The 20,213-nt window shown below is 41.0% G+C and overlaps 1 long non-coding RNA gene across 1 annotated transcript; it reads right to left on the bottom strand.

The window, feature by feature from the left end:
• Positions 1 to 3,300: 3,300 nt before the first annotated feature.
• LOC142142886 (uncharacterized) lies at positions 3,301 to 4,903 on the bottom strand. The gene is made up of 3 exons (XR_012689378.1): positions 4,846 to 4,903; positions 3,896 to 4,022; positions 3,301 to 3,418 (listed from the first exon to the last, which is right to left on the bottom strand). It is a non-coding gene; the product is annotated as an uncharacterized LOC142142886 (long non-coding RNA).
• Between the last annotated feature and the right edge of the window lie 15,310 nt (positions 4,904 to 20,213).

Here is a 20,213-nt window from a genome sequence, read left to right as displayed (position 1 = left end):
GTATCACACTATGTGAGTCTCCTCTATTTTACAAATTGGTTACTACTGTGGACATATGAAGTGCCAGCTCTGTACCCCTATCGCTGTGTGAGACAACACTGACTTGGGAGAAAAACCTGAGCTCCTGATGATACAGGATACTAACAGATAAGCCTTAAAGATTTTATATCTGGTACGCATATTATATTTGCATGGTGCTGGTACTCTTGAGTGCACCTATTTTATTTTTGATTCACTTCAACCTGTGTGTCTGTACCCACGTGGTGATCTTTATTTCTACTACTTGGCACATTAGCCTGTATTGTTACATACAGTATTATACTATGTGGCGCCCCCTCCCGCTTATTTTGTTTTATATATATATATATATATATATATATATATATATATATATACACACATATATATATATATATATATAATATATATATATATATATATGTGTATATATATATATATATATATATATATATATATATATATATGCATATATATGGATAGACAGATAGATAGATAGATAGATAGATAGATAGATAGATAGATAGATAGATAGATAGATAGATAGATAGATATCAGGGTAGTGTACAGCAGCTGAGGAGTCACACACGTCCAAGGTTTTGATACAACTGGCCAGTTTTATTAAGTAGAAAAATTAAAGAAAAACTTCAAAATAGACACCTTGCCTGTCCAGCAATAACTAAACACAAGTCGTTCCTAACTGTCAAACTATAAAAGAAAACATTAGAAGTTCCGACAGTTATAGTTCTCTTACAACAAATATCAAGCTTCTTTTATAAAGACTCTGCAGTCCCTTCCTCCAGGCAGAGCAGCAAGCCTGTCTAGCCTGACTGATTTCTAACACCCTTCCACAGGTGCAAGTGCTAATAGGCTGGGGGCTCAAAAGACCCGAAATGGGACTAATAGATTGAGCCCATCCTCACTCTCCATCATTAACCCATGGAACCTTTTATCAGTTTTTACCTAAGGCCCATAAGCCCTTAGCAACAGTGGTTGGATGGGCTGAGGGGCAGGGGAGCATTTGCCCCCTGGGCAGGTCCCATAGTGGGCTACCTAGGGCTAGGTCACTGGGCGACATGCATTTTTTTCATTCAAAATGTTCCTAATAGGCTGCTGAATCGATTTTTGCCCCCCTGATTAAAATTTGCCAGCCCTCCCCTTGTTAGTAAGCTATTTAAATGTAAACAAACATTTTCCTGGAGTATTAAAATATGTAGGTCAGAATCCTGGTACAAACATACTTACCCAAAAATACTACTCCAGTGATTTTGTCACAATATACAGTAAATATCATGTGTATATTTGCCTACTATCACTAGAGGTCACTGTCATCCTTTCAAAGCTCTATGAAAGGAATTCTCACCTGCTAGAACCTTAATGCTTAAGACGAGAAAAATGTTTCTTGTTTTAAAAAACACAAAAAGAAGATTTTTGTACTTATGTTAAATCTCTTTCTCCTTCATCCACTCTGGGGGACACTGCTACCATAGGGTTTTAGGAGGGCGCATGGAGTTGGCACTTAAATAGTTAACTAAGTTTGCTGCTGACTTCTCCCCTCTGCAACCCCACAGACCTCAGTTTTGTTTAAGTGCCCAAGGAGTTGCGCTGTTAAAGTACTGCTCTGCAGTCCTAGCTGCTAGATTAGATTTTTATTATTTTATTAGTGTTACTGACATGTCAATGAGGTTAGGGTTGGATTAGTGTTATGTTTTACACTGGTTCATTTAGTTTTTAAATAGAATATAGTTCCATTTTTGTTTATTAAAAAAAGAAGAACAAGAAGAAGATCGAAAAGAATTAGCCTGCAGGCAGTGACAGAAAAAAAACACAAAAGGCATATTTTTCCATCAAGAAGTGTGAAAGTGAAGCAGTTCTCATTTTTCATGTCTGTACATTCTGTATTCTAAAGAACAACTCACCTTTATTCTAATGAATATACATTTTTAGGAGTGTGTTAGGAGCATATCTGAAATATCTATGCAAATGTGCTCCAAAAACACTTCATCTGATCGCAATCTTTAAGGAGTTGTCTACTTTGGGTAACATCACACTTAGTATTTTACCCACTGGCATTGAGTTAAGAACCCCAGAACTCTGGAGATGGTGGATGAAACCCCATACTGCTGATGCAGATTCCACCTTTAATCCTGCGAAATTGCAGCCTCACATATCTAGAACTGTCCCGCTTGGAGCATTGTCAGAGCCTGCTGTGCCCAGCGCTTCCGTGGCCCAGGTTTGTTACCGCTGCCGGCTCTCATCCCTGCGGTCGCAACCTGAGATCTGTTTCTTTGCCTGCCACATTGTCTCCTGGCAACAACCTGCCACCTCCTCTGCACAGACTTCACTTGTGTCCCACCTTGGTCCCTGTCAGCTGATATCTTCAGACTAAAGGACCACGGTAGCTGAGTCGTCCACCCCGCTTCATCAGAGGGGATGAGACTTGAGACTTTGCAGCAGAGTCAGAGCACTCGCACAGGACACACCACTCCTCCGCTGCAGCTATCCTGGGTAATGCTTATTCCTGATTATTTCTCACTCCTGCTATTTTGACCCATATCGTGCTGTTTTTCTCATTTGTTTATCTTGTGTCACACAGTTTGAATAACTTCCACTGCTTCCTCACCCTCCCAGGTTGTTATTAGCACTTTCAAGTGACAGAACATTTGCTCTTCAACTCGGGTTAAGTCTTTAAACACTTTACCTGCCTGGTCCCGACATTGCCACTTTAAATTAACATTCATAGAAGTCGCAATGATGTCAAACTGGACTGCCAAAGAACTGTCCATTCAGAATAATTTGCTGTTACCATGGTCGTCCCATCGGAGATGTGGAACGTCGGTTTTAAGGTAAGTCTATTTATATTCAAATCATTTGTTCACACATTCGGTTTTTATTTGTAGGTGTCCTCGGGTGTCAGATTGTTCACAATCGTTAGAATGTACCCAACCCCTTCTGATCACCACTAGTCCCCGATGACACGCCTTCCGTAACCTTCATTCTGCTGAGTTCCTACGGTTGGGGATGGATTGCTATTGTTTGCATTTTGCAATTTCTCTAGTTCTAACTTGTTTTGTAGTAATGTTGTTGTTGTATTATCTGTAGCCTTAATACTTCATATATGTGATTGCTATGCATGTGCTCATAGGCTTCTTTTGCTTAGGTTTACTACATGTTTAGCTGGGTGGGTGAGCTCACTGCTTTCCAACCCTGCACCCACATATTCCAAGAGCTATGTATCACTTTCGTTTTCTCAAAGTCAAGGGATTACATACTCCCCAAAAGCATTCCTTCCTGTTTAAAAACTATCCAAAGGCTTAACGGTGAGTTTGGTTTTTTACAGGAAACGCATTTTAAAGCAGATGGCCATCCTTCCCTGTCCATACGTCGGTTGCCTCTTATCCTGCAAAAAAACAAGGTGGCTATTTTGATCGCAACAATATTCCTTTTGTCCTTCTAGTCTCTAAAGTTTATCCCGAAGGCTGATTTCTCATTCTCACTGGCAAAATCAAGCACTTGGATGTTACTCTTGCTAATGTCTACGTGCCTAACACAGGTTAGTTTTCTTTCACCATTTTTTCACACCCTTATATCACATACACACATGCACAAAGCACTACTTCTTGTTGGCGGTGATTTCAATACCATTCTTTCTCCTCCCCTGGATAACTCTGCTACCAGGACTACTCTGATGCCCTCACATTAAGGCCTTACAGAAGCAAGTGACTGAGGCTAGTCTATTAGATATATTGAGACTACTATATCCTACCTCCAGAGATTATACATTTTAATCTTTTCCTCACAAAATCTATTTGTGTATTTATATATTTATGGGATGTACTCATTTTATTCAACATCTTGTTCAGGTAGACATACTCACCAATACTTGGCCTGAACACTCCATACTTTCAGCATCCTTTAATATTCAGAAGAATCCCTGTGAGCATCCTTCATGCAGGCCTAACGAGAATCTTCTTAAAATACCACATTTTAAGGAGACTTCTCGGCTTCCTTTAAAGCAGGGGTGTCCAACCTTTTAGCTTCCCTGGGCCACATTGGAAGACGACGAGTTGGTTTGGGCCGCACTTAAGATACACTAAGAATAACTATAGCTGATCATCCCAAAAACCATAGAAAACATAGTTAACATATATATATGAGAAAAAAAGTTACATATATATATATATATATATATATATATATATATACATATATATATATATATATATATATATCACTTTCTTTTCAAATCCCCCTTTCAATCGCCCTGTTCAAAAAATCCTCTCTAGTTATTATACTATAATCACTATGTTACTTAAGGGATAACAACTTATAATGGGCCAAAGAGAATAATATATAATGCCCCATTAGTATTACAAGTAGAAGTATGTAGTAGGGAGATAAGGTCCATGATGCTCCAGGACCAGGTGACTTTTATTCACTGGTCAGCGTCCCTTGAAATAATAAAAAAAAAAATCCCCCTTAACTTACCTTTTAATCGGCTTGTTCTCCTGTCCTCTTCTCTTCTTTTCTCCAATTCTGTGCTGCTGATTGTTCTTCTCGCGCAGGTGACTCCTCTGTGCTGCACTCCGCAATGGATGTTGGGTGTGATGATATCACGTCCGACATTCACTGTGAGCACCGCACGGAGGAGGAGACAAGGGAGGGAGCCGGAGTACCAGCTGACGTGACCGCGTGACCGCAAGGTAAGGATTTTCTTTTCTTTTTTTTGCAGGATTTTTTTTTCCATTAACAGTGCTGCCCCCTTGCCACAACCAAAACTACTTCTGGGCCACATTTACAGGCGTGCTGGGCCGCGGGTTGGACAACCCTGCTTTAAAGACTGTTTTTGAATTGATTTTGCATCCTGATGTGCCCTTGCTAAAGGTGTGGGAAGCACACAAAGCCATCATTTGAGGTGCGATAATTAAATATGCCTCTCATAGGAAAAAACAAGAAACTAGCACTTTTATTAGACTTACCGCCCAACTGCATGATATGGAAATGCTCAATAAACAATCCCACTCTTCTACATTGTTTAAATCCGGAAAATGAAGGAGGAAATCCAATCATTGCAGACAGAAAAGACTACCGCAGCCTTCACTGGTTGAATCAGAAATTCTATGAGAAGGGCAACAAAGACGAGTCTTTACTGACAAATAGGTTGAAAGCCAAAAAGACGAAAGAGGCCATCACAGCTATCGCAGACAAGAAGTGAGCACTAACCTATGTCTAGAGACTTATTAGTGAAATGTTTCGTCCTACTATGATCCTTTGTATAACCTAAACCACCCGGTTTCCTCTCAGGGTGCTGATTTCTCAGCGAATCAATCCTTTCTTGTGCCATGCCTAAATTGTCTCATTGTCTCATACCTTAATCGAGACATTATTGAGGAAGAAATTCCCCTTGCTCTTAAATCTCAAAAACCTTCTAAGGCGCCCGGGCCCTAAAGCTTTTGTGTTGACTTACTTCTAAGTGTTTGCAAAGGAGCTTATCCTTCAACTTTCCTAGGTCTATAATGGTATACTCCATGGGGGCAAATTCTACCAAGACTCTACTTGATCTACTATGATAGTCCAACTGTTCCAATTCCAGACCAGTTTCACTTTGGAACGCTGATGTTAAGCTTTTTGCAAAAGTTTTGGCCAATTGTCTAAATTATTATCAGACCCTCTTGGCTGACCCTGATCAAGTGAGTTTCCTCCCCACTAGACAATCCCTGGATAACACCAGCAGGACGATAGGCATTATCACACATGTTAACAAAGTTAAAATTCCCTCCGTCATGTTGGCACTTGATGCTGAAAAGACTTTTGATAGAATTTCGTGACCTTTACACTAGACTTTTGTGGCCCGCACACTACAACATTTTTAAGTGCTATCCAAGTACTTTATCATTACCCTTCATCAGCGGTTTTGACTAATGGACTGACTTCATCAGTATTTACGCTAAGCAATGGTACCAGTCAAGGATGTCCTCTCTCACCCCTACTCTATGCCTTATGTATTGAAGTCCTCACTGTCACAATCCCAATGAATCCAAATATAAAGGGGAAACAAATTAACCCCACTCAATACAAGCTGTTGTTATTCACATATGATGTTCTGTTTACTTGCTCCAATCCCCTAATCCCCCTTCCTAACCTTTTTAGAGTTCTTGCAGTTTATGGATTATTGTCTGGCTAGAAGATAAATATCTCCAAGTTTGAAGCTCTAGCTCTCAACATTCCTGCCCCTGTTGCTAAGACTCGAGTCCAATTTTGAGTTTCAGTAGAGGCCATTGTCTCTCTAATACCTTGGTATTCAGATTACTAAAAACTATAAGCAATCGTTTCATGCAAACTACTCCTCACTCCTAGATTCAATCAACTTGATATTACAACTTGGAACCCTCTTTAGAACTCTTGGTTTGGTTGAGTTAGTGTAATTAAAATGAATGTCCTACCCTGCTTACTGTATTTGTTTCAGACTTTACCTGTGTTTGTTCCGGGATTCTTTCTTGCCAATTTGCAAACACTGTGTAGCAGATTTATCTGGAATGGCAGGAAACCTAGAAGTAAACAGTCTTACCTTGCAAACTCCGCCAAATCTGGAGGTTTTGGACTACCCATTTTCATGCAATCTCATCATACGGTCCACCTTAGCCACATCATTTCATGACAGTCTGCCCCTGGTATCAAATGTTGGGTAGACATTGAAAATGCCCTCAGACGGACACACACTTTGAAATTTCTCCCTTGCAATACCGGGAATTACCACGCCATTCTGTCTCCCACAGATTTACTAAAAGTCCAACAACAGTTTATTTATGTTCCTCAAAGTTTTGAGTATACCTTATTTATTCTCCATTTTGCCCTCAATTTTGTAATGTATTTTCTGATGTGAACTAAAGTACGATATTACAGTATAATGTTTTTCTTTTTTCTGTACTCACTGTTGTCGTTATAAATAAAAATATATTTTTTTCAAATAATGAACATGTAATCCCTTTAACCAGCACAAACCTGGACTAGTTTTCCCTAAAACATAAGGACAACAAATCCCCCCTCCTTGCTAGAGAGAAAACCAGCACAAGACTACACAGGATTGACCAGATCACACTTTAACAAGGAAAAATGCAGTGAGAAGTCCTCCTGTCATAGTGGCAGCTAGACCAAGCCTGGTCTGCAAGGTTCTGGAGTCTTTATGGGTGAGGGGCTCACAAAAAAAAATGTAGTCCCCTTCAAATAACAGTCCCACAGCCCAGAGGTGCTCTGGTGAGCCCTGGAACTTTTTTAGCACATGCCTGGTAGTCTCAGGCAGTTCAGTGTCACGCTCAGTGACGGAACTACCATTGGTGCAGCAGGTGCAGTGCACCAGAGCATATGGAGATATTGGGGCCCACTGGCAGATGCAGAGAGTCGGCGATCCAGGTTCCCTCCTCCCCGCCTACCAGCACCGGGAAATATTTCCACTATATACGAGGTATGTCTGTTAAATCACCAACCTTTTCTTATTGGTATTACAAATGTAATGTTTGTTCCCTTCAATATACTCCCCATTTGCACTAATACATCGCTGCACTCTTATATTCCACTGGTCGAAGGCATGGAGCAAATCAATTTCAATCACTTTTTTCAACATATCTGCCGTTTTCTTCTTTACAGCATCAACTGACTTAAAAAGGGGCATATTCAATTGTCGGCGGGTTCAGCCGCGGAAAAACTAATACCGTTAATACGGTAATCTCTCGCTCCCTGAGCTGCGAGCTGAAATCCAGCGAGTAAATTACCATATTAACGGTTTTTCAGTGCACGATTACCGTAATAACGGTATTCGTGCGCGGACCGCAGGATTTTCGGCAAACCCGCCGACAATTGAATATGCCCCAAATCCAGCGAGTAAATTACCGTATATTAACGGTTTTTCCGCGCACGATTACCGTAATATGCCCCTTTGGGGCATATTCAATTGTCGTCGGGATTGCAGAAAATCCTGCTGTCCGCGCACGATTACCGTTATTACGGTAATCGTGCGCGGAAAAACCTTTAATACAGTAATTTACTCGCTGGATTTCAGACCTGCGAGCTGAAATCCACCGAGAGATTACCGTATTAACGGTATTAGTTTTTCCGCGGCGGAACCCGCCGACAATTGAGTATGCCCCAAAATGTGTCCCTTTAAGCACTGATTTAACTTTTGGGAAAAGATAAAAATTGCAAGGTGCTAAATCGGGCAAATATGGAGGATGTTCAAGTGTAGTAATGTGTTTGTCAGTCAAAAACTGCTTCACAGAAAGTGCTGTGTGAGCAGGCGCATTGTCCTGGTGAAGAAAGAAACCATTTTTCCACAGTTGCGGTCGTTTATTTTTGACTCTTCCTCTCAGCTTTTGCAAAACTTCCTTATAATAATGCTGATTAACTGTGCCTTCTGGAACCCATTCTTTCAAAATTACCTTCCATTCTTGGTGATGACGGTGTTTTCCAGTGCATTGACTGTCTTTTGGTTTCAGGATTGTACTGGAAGATCCAGGTCTCATCACAAGTGATTACTTTATGAAACAGGTTTGGATATGTGTAAAATTGTTGCAGAATGTCAACACAACATTCCTTGCGACGTACTTTTTGCTCTGTGAGAACCCTTGTGACCATCTTTGCACAAACTTTCGTCATGTTAAGATCCTCACGCAAAATTTTCCATACGGTGTCTTTGTCACTGTTCATGGATTCAGCTATCATTCGAACACTGAGACGGCGGTCTTTTCAAACAATTTGACTCATTTTTTCTACATTTTCCTCAGTTCTTGAAGTGCAAGATTGTCCAAGGCGTTCATCATCTTCGACATTCTCATGTCCCTCGCTAAATCTTTTGAGCCACTCAAACACACGCACACGAGACAGGCAGTCATTCCCATAGGCCAAAGTAAGCATTTGAAAACATTCAGTTAGTGTTTTGTGCAATTTTAATAAAAATTTCAAATTGACACAATGTTTAACTTTTAAACTTAGCATTTTTCGTCACTCTACAGAAAACACTACCAAACTAAATGGCGACTCACAATCAACTGAACGCTATAGAGTGTTGCAGCTTTTCATGCAGGTTCAGACCGGTTCAAGGTTACTACGTATGCAGTTACAACCGATTCTGACTGCTTTGTTTAATAGGTGGAATCACAGTCTCGTTATTTAATAGACATACCCTGGCTGCATTTCAAATGCATAAGCCAAATATATCAGTCCAGTATTATCAACATTCATCATCAACATTTATTTATATAGCGACAATATATTTCGTAGCACTTAGAGAAATGTATATATATTGTGGCTAGGAGGCTTATTTGCCACACCTTTCCTATAGGGAGACAGGTAAAAACCCAACTAGTCTGCAGGAGCAGGCTGTAGACAGGGTTAAATTTCCCCTGGATACTTCTCTAGCACACACATACACACAGGTGTACCCCATAGGTGTAGTAATTGGTTTGTTGTGTTTGAATTTTTGGGCGGGGCCACCGATGCCAGTTAGTGGCCGGCTAGTATGCTGTCCACTCAGCCTCCAAAAGTAAAGTTGGTGAGTGGATTATATGTGAATGCCACTGTTATACATCAATCTGTTTTATATGTTGTTGCTGTTGAGAGACAGAGGAAAAATCCAATAAACCTGTGTACTTGGGACCAGGGCCATCTTTTCCATTGGGCACGATGGGCAGGTGCCCGGGGGCCCCACAGGCAAGGGGGCCCCATAGGCAGGGCTCCTAATTAGAATAAATAATCCTGCAAAAGAAAAACCTGCAAAAAAAACCTTCAAGAGTCACTGAGCAAGTAAATCTATCTATCACTATATATCTATATCTGTATCTCTATACATCTAATATATATATATATATATATATATATATATATATGTATATATGTAGGGGCCCCAGTACACTGCTTTGCCCGGGGGCCCATAATGTTGATAAGATGGCCCTGCCTGGGACTGATTAGCAACTGTGTGGGTTGCAAAAAAAAAAGCAAAAGTTTTTTTTAAAAAAAAAAAAAACCTGCTGGTCATTCTACACTTGTTAAATGTAAAAAAAATGTTTTCGTTTCTTTGCTATCTGCCAGTGTGGGTTTCTAAAGCACTTGTCAGTTTTGGAAAAAAAAAAAAGAAGTTGTAAAAACTGTTGGCAATTGTAGAGCCACGTCTTGTGGGTCACTAAGTTGTGATTTGGGTGTGGTCCAGAAAGTTTTGTTATTTGCCTGTGAATGCTGATTGAAGCTAGGTTCACTTCCCAGCACAAACTTCTGTGGGAATGGAAGCCATTTTAAGAACTCTAGTGAATGTGGCAGCAGTACACTAGGAGAATATTCATCTTCTCCGTGAGAAGATAACTCAGGGCAGACAGGACAGGGAGGCTCCAGCTATCATCACACTGCAGAAATGTACTTCTGATGATGACGTGGAGGCATATTTGATAGCGTTTGAGCATGCTGCCACCCAAGCCAAGTGGCCACCTGGAACTCGGTCCAAACACCTGGCTTCTTATCTTTCAGGGAAAGCAGAGCGCACCTATATAGACCTGGATGAGGATATCATGACTGGAGATTTTCCAAAGATTTACCAATTCAGGCTCCGCTTGCTGAACTTGGTAGAACACTAAAGAAGTGGCTACAGTCAGAAAGAACACTGCGGGCAGAATGATCGAAATACTGGCCATTGACCATTGTATCCGGGGTATGGACCGAGGGCTCCAAATGTGGGCACTGCAGGTGGGCCCTCGGATGTATGAGAAACTGGCTCACAAATTGCCCAAGGTAAAGGTACTCTGTGTCTATGGGACGGCCAAGGAATAAGACAGGACTCTTTTGCCTGTGACCATAAATGGACAAACAGTCATGGTAATAGTGGCAATTGTCCCAAAAATGCCATACCCTTTAATCCTGTGTAGGGACTTTCCGCTGTTCAAGCAGATCCTACAGGAGCAAATTCAGCCGGACACATTGGAAATTAAAGCACCGGCCAAAAGTCCAGCAATGACGGAGGAGCTTGAGGGAGCAGGAAACGGAAAGTGCCATGATTTACCACGACACCTGAACTAGAAAGTTTGGGAAAATACACCTCCTAAAAGGTTGTTATTGTTATTATTATTATTATTATTATTATTATTATTATTATTATTATTAATCCACAAGGTTTCTACAAATAAAAAAGAAACAGTAGACCAAAACAGCACAGGGTAAGACAGAGCAAAACAAGTAGAACCAAGACTCCAAAAGCTCCAGGCACAGCAAGTACAGTGACTTTGGAGAAGAAGAAATGGAATTAAGTGAGAAGGGAAAAGGGCCCTACTCGTAGGAGCTTACATACTAAAGGTTGAAGCATAGACAATGGAGAGTTACACAAGTGCCACCGCAGAACCGGTTCTATGGCATCGTTTGTTGGAGAGACCTTGGGCGAAGCAGCCACAACTCCCAACGGGAACAAAGACTGGGCAGGATAGTCTAACTTATTTCCATTAAGAGACTTTGACCAAGACCAACTTGAAGACGTTACCTTAGCTAATGTCTATAACAATGTAGTTGAGTTAAATGGGGTAGAGAAGGCTGACAAGCCTGCAAAAGGTATTGCCTACCATATGGTGAATAATGATCTGTTATGTAGAGTTGCTAATGTACGAGGTAGAACTGTAGAGCAGTTGTTAGTGACTCTCACTGTTTAGAGTTAGGACTACCCTATTAGCAAAAGCGCCTTGGAGTGGCAGGTGGCTTTAACATACATTTGCAAATGTGTGCAACTAAGACTTTTGCCATTTTATCTACTGTAGAAATGGCAGGTCTTTTGCTGGCTATAGCAGTGTGCTGGGGGAAACTTTTGTGTGTGTGTTCCTTTTAGGATAACCCCACCCATTCAAGCACCTGCTATAGTCTATAAATTGATTGAGCAGCTTCCACTTCTGTATTTGTAAAAATCCATACACCACTTGTTCTCAAAGCTCTGTATACACATATGTGTGGGGGACACTTGGAGGAAGATAAAACACAGGAGCATATATTGCTCAGGTTCTATTGGCCAGGAGTGTCCGAGGCAATAAAAAGGTTTTGCATGTCCAGTATGTCTGAGAACATGTCCAAAGCCAGACTACCGGGCCCGCTAGTTCCGATCCCTGTGGTGCAGACCCCATTTCAGCGTATTGGTATGGATTTGGTAGTCCAGTGGAGTGCAGACAAAGCCCAATTCTTCAAAAGCACAAGAAGAATTGCCAAGTTCATCTACTAGGTCTCTAGAAACATCAAATTCAGTCTCAGAGTCTGAGTCCCAACCTAGAGTCAGAACAGGACCTTTTGTTTTATGACAAGATGGCGACACGCCCATGAAGCCGGAAACCAAGGTTTGTATCTGTTGTGATTGATGCGGACGGGAAACTATTTTTTCCTTACTGTTCTCCTTATTTTTTGAAGATCTAGATTAACCAATGGAAACAACGTACATAGATGATTTGTGAATTAACTCAGGAACGGATACAGTGGTCGGAATAGAAACAGGAGAACTCTGACCAGGAGATTTGACTGTAGATGGAGTATATTTCTGGTAAACAGCATTAATAAAGTCCATGGTACTATGAATAATGGGGTTATCGAAATTAAGTAATGAGAGGGCCCAAGTTAGTGGCTCCCCTTTGAAATACATGATTATTGAACCCACTTGATTAAATTGGTCTGCAAAGTAATCCGGAGATTGATAAAACAGTTTGATACAAAGTTAAAGTACTGTAGTCAATTGTTTCAGGTCTCTGGGTGCTCTGGCTCAATAGCAGACTCTGGAGAGTCCCCGAGAGTCCCCGACTGGGACAGCAGAGCAGGATTCCCTGACTGGGACGGCAGAGCAGGAGCCCTCTGACTGGGACAGCAAGCTGGGCACGCCTGACGGAGAGCCAGGACTGGGGACACAATTCAGACTGGACAGCACGGTGAGAGACCTCGGACCTCACAGCACTGTGAGAGGCCTCAAACCAGACAGCACTGTGAGAGGCCTTGGACCGGACAGCACTGAGAGAAGCCTCGAACCGGACAGCACTGAGAGAAGCCTCTGACCGGACAGCACCAAGTGGTAACTCAGGCTGAACCATAACAAGTGTTGTCCTTACATTTGGGGATACGCACTATAAGTGACAACAGACTTAGATACTTTCATTCTACGTACCAGTATACAGATCATCCGCCTCATGCCCCGGGGGGGAAGGGGGGGCTACAACACAGTAGCTCTGTAGGACTTGTTTATATTGGACTCTGCTTATGGTGTGAATTCTGAGATTGCTGTAGGTGGTATTCTTTCCATGTGCTTCATTGACTGTGACATATGATGGTATTTCCGTATCGGCTGTTTGTATTACCCTTGTACACTTTGTATGTTTTTTACATGGGACACTACATGGCAATATTACTGTGCACTGTATGTCTAAAATATATTTGCTTTATACACCATATGTCTGGTTTATACCATAATATTGTTTATTTTTGATATTAGACGTTTCTTATGCTCAGGCGCCTTGGGATTCCAAAGATTTATCTCAGTTGTTTTGTGCATATTGAACCATAACAAGTGGCAACTCTGGCTGCACTGCACATCGGAACAGGAAGCAGGAGCTGGCACCTCTGGACTGGCGGCAGAGTTGGGCACCTCTGAACTGGCAGCAGAGTTGGGCACCTCTGGACTGATGGCTGAGTAGGGCACCTCTGGACTGACGGCAGAGAATGGCACCTCAAGACTGGTGGCAGAGACTGGCACCTCAAGACTGGCGGCAGAGACTGGCACCTTGATACAGGTGGCAGAGACTGGAGTTGGTGGATCGGGCCTCATCCCAGGGATCAGAACAGAGTAACATAACAACAGTCCAAAATAGTCCCAGAGGCAGATCATAACAATATATACATACATATATATGCCACTCATCACTTTCCCAGTGCTTCTGTTTATATATATATATATATATATATATATATATATATATATATATATATATATTATATATATATATATATATATATATATATATATATATATATAATTTTATATAGTTATCATAGATTTGAAAGGCGCCACAGTGCTCTGCAGCACCGGACAGCGGGGAAAACAGGACATACAGGTAGACAATTTTACATGCACAACAAAGAAGGTAAAGATGGTCCTGCTTAAGAGAAAGCTTAGATTTTAATTGGAAGAGGGACAGATGAGACAGGAGGAGCATGTGTTGCTCAGAGTGGAGACTGGAATAGGAATAGCTGTGGGGGTGCACTAGTGGGTAGTATAGGTGGGCTTAAGGTAAGTTCTAATAAATAGATGAGTTTTCAGAAAACATTTAAAGATTTGAAGGCTGTAGGAGGATCTGGTCAGGCCTCAACAGGAATTCTATTAGTGAGTAATTAGCAGAGGTGAAGTTGATTTGGATGTTGTTAGTGTAGAGGTGGGACTGGAGGCCAAATGAGCAAATTAGTTCCTCAAGAGAAGAGGTGTACAGTGAGAAAAGCAAAGGACCAAGAACAGAGCATTGTGGAACACAATAATTAGTGGGTGTAAAGGGGAGGATGTGCCAGAGGTAGAGAAACTGAAGTAGATTTTCGATGTGTAGAAAATTAACCATGAAAGAACTATGTCACAACGGCTAATGAAGTAAAGGAGGTTCAGGAGAAAAGGGTGATCAACTGGGTTGAAAGCAGCAGAGAGGTCCAGGAGGATGATTATCGAAATGTGACCCCTTTTTTTATAGATCATTGATCACTTTGTGAGTGCAGACTCACTGTAATGTTGGGGGCATAAACCTGATTGCAAAGAAAATTGAGTGAGAGGAGGGAAAGTGACATAGGCACTTGTACACAAGTTGCTCAAGTAGTTCGGAGGCAGGGGGGAGGAGAGAAATAGGAAAGTAGTTGTAGAGAGAGGCTGGGTTGAGAGATGGTTTATTTAGGTTACTAAAAGTTACAACTACTTACTACTGCTTGCCTGTGTTCCAAATCAACAACCTCCTACTGGAGATTGTTGGTTCTATGAGTCTGTCTTCAGATCTGCAAATATGCTTGACTGGAGGCAAAGTTAGAAAATGGGCATTTTGTACGGACTTAACTCTGTTCTGTAATATCAACTTTTCATGGGTTAGAGCTATTATGATGAGCAGAGAGTAAAGTGTTGTTTACTGATTTGTATATTTATTTGAAATGAATTTTAAGTGAATGTATACATTGATCCTAACAAGGCAGTTTTTATTGAAGGAATATCTTTGAAAAATAGGGGTACAGAAAGCAAACAGGGGAATAACGACAGGAATGACAATAGAGGAAAAAAAACAGGGAGAGGACAGTTATAATTATATGCATTTGCGAGTATAGTGCAATATTATACCTATTACAAGTTATGTACAGCTGTGTCAGATAAAAATCATATAGTTTCATGATGTAGTGGTGATTTATTTAAGCTTTGTGTCTATCAATGTGGAACCTTCTCCGCCCGTAACAAATTCATGTCATTTGGACCACTTAATAATGACTGACGATGCAGAAGTTGAATATGGTACTCCCATAGTTTCCAGTTTACATATTATCTTAGCAATAGTATGGGCAACTGGATCCTTCCATTTTTTAGTAATGGCTGCTCTTGTTGAAATGAAAATATGGCTAAACACATATCTATTAGATAGAGCGCAGGAGACTTGTGTCATTCTGCAAAGCAACCAGTGACATCATGCCATATTTACTGAATTCAAATCCAATGCACTTTTTTGCATTGTAAATATGATTCTATAATAAATATTAATTTATAAAGCCTAGCAAATAGGAATAGATGTTAAAATTTAAATTCACATTGCAGATTAAGAGGGACTTTACTGATGGTCAATTCTAAAAACAGGGAAATCTACAGAAATAAATCAAAATTAGGGACAGTTGGGAACTATGTGTTCTCACCTTGCATCATGGGAGGAGCTACCCTGATGTCCCACCTACATTCATCAAGTACAAATATTTATTATATCATTACATTTATCGCGTCCTTTTTTCTCTTTCAAATGTTACATTTATTTGTTTATCACACATTACAGAATTGCACAAGTCCTAAAGATTCACACTTCAGTGCCATAATGGATTTTGAAATGGGTTGTGTATGATCTGTCGACACTGAACCTGTCGATCGTCAGACTGTCGACATCATAATGCAGATAGTCAGAAATGACAACAGGGTCAGTGTGTCTACGTGGTTAAAATGTTGACATTGTGACTCTTGACAGTTTGTAAGTGAACAGTCACAATGTTGACATTCAATCGGCAATGTCACTGCCAGCTGCTGTACCCGTGGACAATAAATCCGCCGGATCCACCAGCATAATACAGTGAATAACACAGTAAAAAAATAACGTCAGTACATAAAAAAAAGCGTTCCCCCTCCCCCCAAACAGCTTAACCCTAGTGCTGCCAGCATAGGCTGATACTAGCAAAATTGAAGGCCAAAAAGCGTGGGGTCCCCCCAATTTAACAAGTACCAGCACTAGGCTTTGCCAGCCAGGGCTGGTGGCACTATAGCAGAGAAACCCATAGTGCTGGGTCCCCTGCCATAATGACAATCAACCCCAGGTTGGATAGCATGGGACTGTATTTCCTAAGGAGATGGGGTCCACAAAAAAGCAGAGTTTTTTGTGCATCTTCAGCGTAACTCTATCCAAAGCAACTGAAATATTGTGGCACATACCAGTACTGTCAGGCGCCGTCCCCGTGCCACATCTCCTGCACAGTGACAGGCGCCTGCTTCCGCTCTCAAGCGTCTGGTTGCTAGGCAACCAGACGCACTTCCGGTCGACCGTCAGCGACGTGTCCCGCTCCTTTTAGATGCTGGCGGTGGTGTTCAGCGTCACCACCGCCAATAGTTAGGACTGCCCCCCTTCCCTATTCAAATCCGGCTCTGGCACCTAATGAGTGTCAGAGTAATTGGTTCCCTTTACTCCAGCGTTCCAGCGATACTATCTCCTAGTGCCTTCCTGAGTATGACCCGGCTTCGTTGTCTGACCTACCCTTCTGCCTTCCAAGTATTCCTGTGTATGACCCGGCTACGTTATTGACCTCGCTCCAGTCTCCTGTGCTTAGCGTACCTGACCCGCCTTCATTATCTGACTTCGCTTACGGATTCTTCTTCTGGCACCACCTTACTTGCATGGCTTGATCCGGACGCCTGACTCCTCTTCCATCTACTCTACACTGGTTGCTCTCTCTGAGGACCGCGACCTGTGTGTCTCCCGCAGCAAAGTCCATACTCCCTTGCGAGGGTCCCTGGCGAAGACCTGGGACATATTAGATTCCGCACCTCTTTGCTGAGCAGCGCAGAAACCAGTAAGCTACTCCACCCTTAGTTACGTGACAAGTACCATTTCAATCGTTCACAGAATCATTTGCCCAGGTGCTGTTTGCTGGCACATAAAAAATATACTCCTTAGACATGACGGCTAAAATAATATGCTTGTATTTTGCATTCTACATTACACAGGTTACTGTGCATAGCACAGATTAAATTAGCAATTAAGTTGTGACTGAGTGAGTGTCTGTACTCAGAACCAGTTTTTCAGGAATTTACACTGGGTGGAGTAAGGTGAAAACACAAAAGAATTTACTTAATCATGGATTCATCTTTCATTTTAAATTATATTTCAGATTTCTGGGGAAAATAAACTGTTGCACAATGGAGGTATCAGGCATACAACAAAATGGTAACAAAATTGAGACCTTATTTTGAAGCTAGAGTTGCAGATTTTGACCTTAATAAAACACCCAGTAATGAAAAAACAAGAACCAATTTGCACCCTTCCATAAATAAGAAAGCTGAATTTGGAGGAGCCTTTTTAAAGTGGTAAACTTAAATGTTCTCTGCAGATAGGGAGTAATTCAGCTTTACAATGGAACTAAACACATAAAATGAACACGTTGATTTAGACACCAAGAAACATTTGTTTATTCTTACACTTGAAAGAGGTACATGGTACATCAGCTAAGGTTGCTGCCAAAAGGCATTGATCCCAATCAGGGAGTTGTGATGGGTAGAAAATTTTCATAAGTATGTGGCTGATCAAAGTGAGCAGCTTCTATATACTTTTGTAGAACTCTTCTGACAATTAAAGAAAGGTAAGGCAATTAAAACATTATGCAGGGCCACAAATAAGTAAATCAGCACTCCTTCATCCCCCACAGTATCATTATCACTTACTTGAATTTTTCCTGTTAGTCAACAAGACATTTATGGACAGTCCAGTAGCAGATGCCCATCTTCTACTCCAACACTAGGCTGGGCTGTACCTCATTAAAAAAAGGCCCATGTATTTTTTACCCACCCATGATGCTACAACACTTAAGATTAAAAGATCTCACTGCACTAACCAACTTAAAGGGACACTAACCTAAAAAGTGTGTAGGAAAGTAAATGTGAAATTATTCTCTGTTTTTTTCTGGGTAGAGACATTTCTGTGGGGAACAAGGAGTTTGTTTATATAGAACAGCCAGCCATGAGCAGACCTAGGAGGTCCCTTCTGTTCTCTCTCTCTCTCCCTCCCATCCTCTTTCCCTTAAAATATATGTTTAGTAATAAAGTACGGAAGTAATAAATGAAGATCAGAAAAATGGTAGTGCTTCAGATTAGCTGTTTCACTGGCGTGTGTTACAGCTCCTCTCAAACATGCACTGAAAGCCCCTCTACAAATACATTTATTTCCTTATAACACAATTAGAAATCATATGGAAAATGCAAAAATACCAATGTATTGCACTAATAGCCAGACTTTATCCTATCCTGTTGCCTGTGTGAGACTACTATAGATAATGTGCCTAGATAAATATTATACCAAACCTAGATTTAATTGATATACTGAATAATATTCACCATTCTGAAACCACATAGTATCTAGTTACTCATTAATTTGCCCTGAGTCCTAGTATATCATACTTAATGACAAGCTCAGTCTCCAGACTATTTACAAAAGTATCATCAATGACTCATCCAAGAAAAATCAGTAGTAGTTTCATGTCTCTTGATTTTGCTTAACTGGCATGTCTACTATTTTACTGTCACTTGGAGATTTAAAGAACATACAGGCAACTGATCTAGACCTGCAGGGAAGGTTGCCTGTGTGGACTTGCTCCTGTAGCCTCAGTGAACATAGAGCACTGTTCTTCAGAGGGATAGAACAGGAAGGTGTAAGAAGGTAGCATTGAGGTTTGGGGGAGAAGTGGTTTAGAAAGAATGAGATATGCAGGGGGTATGTCTTCATAGCAGTCACCTTCTGCAAAGACTGAAACATCTTCTGCCAATACTGTTAGTATCCTACAGTGAGCTATTAGCAGTTACATCAGCATCACCTAATGACCATTATTCTTCCTTCCTTTTTCTACCACTTACAGGTAGGGTGAAAAATTCTGCACAACTCTGTACAGCTGTTCTTATCACCGAAAACTTGGATTGTGTGATGCTCTGGAGGGCAGTGTGAAAGGGAGGACCAATCAGAACCCACAATCTCCTTGCTATCCCTTACTTCTTGTTTTAGCCATTCAAAAGTTGTGAGCAGGAACAAATCCCATAGCTATATGGAAGTGCACCTTTAGTAGGACAGTAACTGCACAGTAGGTACAGATAAATTTGGGTTGTCAGAGTAGGACAATCTCTGATCTATCTGTGACCTCTGCAGGAAAGTCTATTGACAAAAATCTATTGGATCCATGTAATGCACCTGAGGTGTATTCTTTCTCCATCAATACTTTACCTTCAGAGGAGATAGTAGGACCTGCATAACCTTACTGTACACTGTACTTTCAACTAGATTAATCTCAACACTCACAGCAACAGTAGGCACAACTCAATTCAGATGATAGAAAGTTGCTGTCAGAATCCACTCGGCGGATAATATTCCAGCTACCTGAGTTTATTTAAACCTGCACCGTATATAATCAGCTCTAATAAAATAACTAAGGGATTTTCTAATCAGCTTTTTATCACTCCTCAGTGGTTGACAAAGACATAGTTTAGTGCAAAAAATAAAAGTAAACAATCCAAAATCAATGAACTGTCATTTTTCTCTCTTTCTCAGACTTTGTTTAATTAATGTGTAAAGCAGTTACAATGCCATTGTCAAAAAATAACTATTAGCCCAGCCAGGGTAATTGGAATTTTAAGCAATTTCTAAGCAAGAATAACTTTTGGTAGTATCTACAAAAAAGACCTA

The sequence above is a fragment of the Mixophyes fleayi genome, chromosome 3 (assembly GCF_038048845.1).
Source record: "Mixophyes fleayi isolate aMixFle1 chromosome 3, aMixFle1.hap1, whole genome shotgun sequence".
Lineage (NCBI taxonomy): Eukaryota > Metazoa > Chordata > Amphibia > Anura > Limnodynastidae > Mixophyes > Mixophyes fleayi.
This window is presented reverse-complemented; position numbering and strand designations above follow the sequence as displayed.